This window comes from Crocuta crocuta, unplaced genomic scaffold, assembly GCF_008692635.1.
Source record: "Crocuta crocuta isolate KB4526 unplaced genomic scaffold, BGI_CrCroc_1.0 scaffold187, whole genome shotgun sequence".
Lineage (NCBI taxonomy): Eukaryota > Metazoa > Chordata > Mammalia > Carnivora > Hyaenidae > Crocuta > Crocuta crocuta.
The window spans coordinates 2,452,443-2,457,387 of NW_027532196.1; positions in this window are offsets into that span (position 1 = coordinate 2,452,443).

Here is a 4,945-nt window from a genome sequence, read left to right on the forward strand (position 1 = left end):
ACTGAGAGGAGACAACAATTAATCTAGACAGAAGGGATTGGGGTATTTTTCTAGACAGGGCTGGGTATTTTTCAGAAGACTAGAAATATCATCAATTGAGGAAGAGATTCCTCCAAACACCCACTTGATGCTGCTACAATATTTGTTAGGTGCTTAGACTAGGATTTAGCAGGTTACAGGGTTTTAACCAGATGTAGACATTATTATCAGGTTATTCTGCATAAGATTGTCCAGGATAGGAAATGTTGTGCTGATAGTATATTGAAAGTGTTTGTATCTTGTGACACATAATTGTTATTGCAGTGTAATGATGTGTCCCTTGAAGCAGAAGTTTATAGTCCAAGGCAGAAGTTTCCCTTGAAATCATTCCTTTTTTTTTTTGTTTTGTTTATTCTTTCTTGGGATTATCTGTATCCTTGTGAGTGACTGTCAATCCCAGGAATCAAAATTCAGAATAGGGTGAGGAGCCCAACCCAAAGCCTAAATGAGTGATGAGAGGGTCAGTGTCCCTACCCTCGACATTGAGAATGGCCAATCCTGTCCCCATAGAGTATGAACTCTGTAGCCTCGGGAGACTTGGTGGATGGTGGTATTGGGGAAATCAACGAATTCATCCTAGAAAACAGGATGGAGTCCAGCTCTGTCAGTGTTCTCACCATGTTGCCTGCTAGGCAGGTTGGCAGGGTATCTTGAAACGCTAGTAGCAGGCTCCTTTTTGTAGATAACCGTGGGGAAAAGGGACTAGATGTTAGCCCTTAGTGATGAATATTCCATGTCTGTGATCCAGATTTCACTCTGTGTGGATCATAAGGCCTCTCGAGAGGCCTCTCCAGTGTTTTGTCTCTGAATGCAGAGCCCTAAACCTATAAGCAGCCTAGACTAGTATCTTTAGGGCCTGGCACCCAGCCAGTAGGGACTTCAAATCAAGACAGGAAACAAAACGAATTGTTAACCCAAGAGAGTAATGTTCTGAGCTATTCTAGTACATTGGTATTCCTCTTCCAAATTAAGTTTGTTTTATTTTCTAATTGTGGAAGATCACACTCTCACCCAAACTCAAAATGGGGTATAGTCTTCCAGCTCTTTCCTTATGCACTATATAAATACATGTTTTAAATATATAATTAGTCTTCTAAAAGTATTTATACTTCCAATATCAATAGATACATTTTTTTCAGTATCCTTCAACTTTGAATTCATTTAAACTTAAATAAGTCTTAAAATAAGTAAAGCACTTTTAAAAATGAGGCATCAGAATTAAATAAATCTCCTATTTAGGGATTGTTACGTTATTTCCAATATTTAGATTTTATAAACAATACTTTGATCCTTGTTGCTTAGTCTTTGTGATATCCTTATTTGTTCTTAGCCTTCTTTCATATGTATATATTTTTAATCTCTTAATCTCCCTGGGCTGCATTCCAAAAATTTTCTTTCATTGTCTATTTAACCCTTCTTTTGTTTTTTAATGTTTATTTATTTTTGAGAGAAAGAGGGAGAGAAAGAGAGAGAGAGAAAAAACACTCAGGTGGGGGAGGGGCAGAGAGAGAGAGGGAGAGAGGCTCTAGGCTCTGAGCTGTCAGCACAGAGCCCTACACAGGGCCCGAAATCACGCACCCAAACTGTGAGATAATGATCTGAGAGGAAGTCAGACGCATAACCCACTGAGCCACCCAAGGCACTCCATGTCTATTTAACCCTTCCATTGAGATTTTATTTTCAATAATCATATTTTAAAATTTCCAAAAACTATTTTTCAAATCTGTCCCCTCTTTCTGATATTTTCTATTCATTGTTTTAAAAAGTCTTTAATAATTTAAACATGATTTTTTGTGATGTCTACTGTCACTGTTTCTGAAAACAACCTCTAGTGCTCTTGTTCATAGTGGATTCTTTCCCCATGAGTTTTGCAATTTTGGTTCATGAGCTCATCTTCTGTAGGACCTCACTGGGAATCCCGGTTTAAAAATATGCCCCTTCAGAGACATTTTCTTTTTAAAAAATTTTTTTTTAATGTTTTATTTATTTTTGAGAGAGAGAGAGACAGTGTGAGCAGGGGAGGGTCAGAGAGAGAGGGAGACATAGAATCCTAAGACAGCCTCCAGGCTCCAAGCTAGCTGTCAGCACAGAGCCCGACATGGTGCTCGAGCCCACGAATGGTGAGATCATGACCTGAGCCGAAGCTGGATGCTCAACTGACTGAGCCACCCAGGTGCCCCCAGAGAAATTTTCTGATAGCTTCTGCCAGGCATACAATGGGTATTATCAGCTCAGAATATGTTTTATATTAACTGATAGACAGGAGAACTCTAGTGAAAACCTGAATGCCAAACCCATGAAGTCAGACCCATAGTTATGAATTCTCAGACTAGACCAATTTTTTCTCCATCTAGATCCTAGACAGAAGAACATCATTGTGATCTCTTTCTGCCTTTGGGTGGATTGTTCTAGTTCAACCTCTCATCTGTCAGTGGCCAGAGTCTTTATCTATGTTTCCTTATATGGGCATTAAAATCTAACCCTGTAAGTTATGAGACCAGAAAAACATCTATAGAACCTTCAGAGTTTCAGCTCAGTTGTTATAGCTTAAGATTCCAGGTTCCTCTTCATTTTTTACCTTAAGAGATTTCCCTAACTTTCTTGCAGGGCTCATCTCTGCATCTAAAAGAAACTTACATTTTCTCTAGTGTTTCTTACTTTGCAGTGAGAGAGTTTCTGGTTATTTAGACTAAAACGTTGCTGGAAACTTAAAAGGTTTTAAGTATATCTGCAGTGTAAATTCTCAAAGGAGGAATTTTAAGTTTAAGAGACATGTATATTTTTAACATATCTCATATATTAACATTTCATAGATAATACACAATGTGGAAAGCAGTTTGTCCTTGGAATATCTTATGAGTACAACTCAAGAACACAATGATAACACAGGACAGCTTTGAAATAAATTCTTAGCTCTTTGGTTTAATTAACCAAAGAGACAGAGTTAATTAATCTGCCATCTTATTTCTCTTTCATGTGAAGCACCTTTTTTATTAAAACTCTATTTTTTCAAAAAGCAAAAAAAAGCAAGTTGCAAAGTATGAAGCTAACTCTTAGGTGTTTATTTCTGATGCATTTTCTCTTGAATAGAACATCTGTCTCATCATGAACTTTGGAAATTTAGATCAAGTGGGCCTAAACAGGAATGCTCATGGAATTCTGATGAATAAGAATTTTCTAAAAGCATGTCTCCAAGTTCTTCCCTCTATAAGGTGAGGATCTACTTACTATATGTAAATTCAATGTTCACATCACTCACATATATATATGTCTAAGACTGGGTGGTAAAAACGGAGGAAGACACTACATAGGGATGAGGCAGGAATTAATTAGTGCACATGCTGTGATTTTTAGTGGCTACCTCTCCTAGTCCTCAAACTGTCACTGAAGAGCAGCTTTGAACAAGCTGCAAAACCCTGAAAGGTCATAACCCAGGATGGGAGAGACTCCAGGAACGTGTACCAGTGAAGATGCAGATGAATAAACAAGCCATAAAGTGCACCATATTTTCTCTTTTCCAGCATTCACTGAAGAGCTGACCTCATGCTATTACCTTGTGAAAGTAGAATTTTTAAAAAACCAACGCCAAACAAACCTGTACTAACCATCAGGTGGCTGGCTTTCCCCATCGCTCATGAAACCCAGGAGGGTCCCGAAGTGAGGTGTGACAGTTTGAGAGGCAGAGGGAGGATCACAGAGGTGAGAAACCTATCACCTCTCTTTTCCCATCCTGAGGAGCATACGGGCCAGACTTAGCATGTCCGAAGTTCTTGCAGCCTACACAGAGGTCCCACTGCCTGAGAGCGGCACAGAGATGGACACCCACCTCTGTGACACCCTCTCCTCTAGCTGGGTCAGCTCAGCCCTTCCAAAGGTGCCTTAGCTGACAGCATTCAGATATGACAGCCACTTGCACATGTTATTTCTGAGGAAGTAGGAGAATGAACTAACATGTAAGGAGGTGGCGAGAACAAGAAATGGTGTAAGCGACTGGTCTGAGCTCCTGGCTGGCAGGTTATACGGTCATAACTGAGATCCATCACAGGGGTATGGTTAGAGCTTATAAGTTCTCATCTATCTGACAGGAGTAAACGGGGTTGGTGCTGGAGCAGTGCTGGCAGAGGAGGGCTAGATCTCCAGGAACTAAGATATCAGGGTGTTATCTGCCACAATTCTGCTTCTTATTGATATCCAGATACTCTCTTGGATGGTGGGGGGAATCAGGCTCTGCCATACTCCTCAGAACAGGTCCAAAGAGTCAGAGTTAAGTCCGTCATCAGACAGGGATCAGAGGTGAACCTCCTCCACGCTCACTTTTCCTTTCTGAGGGGTTAAAATCTAGAGCCTCCACCACACATGAAATGACAATGTCCTAGAGATTTGTGAAGCCACAGGTGGGAAAATAGCCTGGATCCTTGAAACACTGTGTAGAGGAGTGTGCTTGCCAACCCCAGACATTAATTTTAATTTCTATATGAGCAAAAAAATAGCCCATCACCTTATCTTAGGAAACTTTAATGTACTTTAACTAACAAATCATCATTCTGAGATTTCTTTTCATTGAATCCCTAGATAAATTCTGCTTTTTTCCTGGATATCATGTTTTCCTTTAGTTTGAATGTATTTATTTATTTATTTATTTATTTTTTAATATTTTTAAAAATGTTTTTATTTATTTCTAGGAGAGAGAGAGAGACANTTAACTAACAAATCATCATTCTGAGATTTCTTTTCATTGAATCCCTAGATAAATTCTGCTTTTTTCCTGGATATCATGTTTTCCTTTAGTTTGAATGTATTTATTTATTTATTTATTTATTTTTTAATATTTTTAAAAATGTTTTTATTTATTTCTAGGAGAGAGAGAGAGACAGCGTGAGCAGGGGAGGGTCAGAGAGAGAGGGAG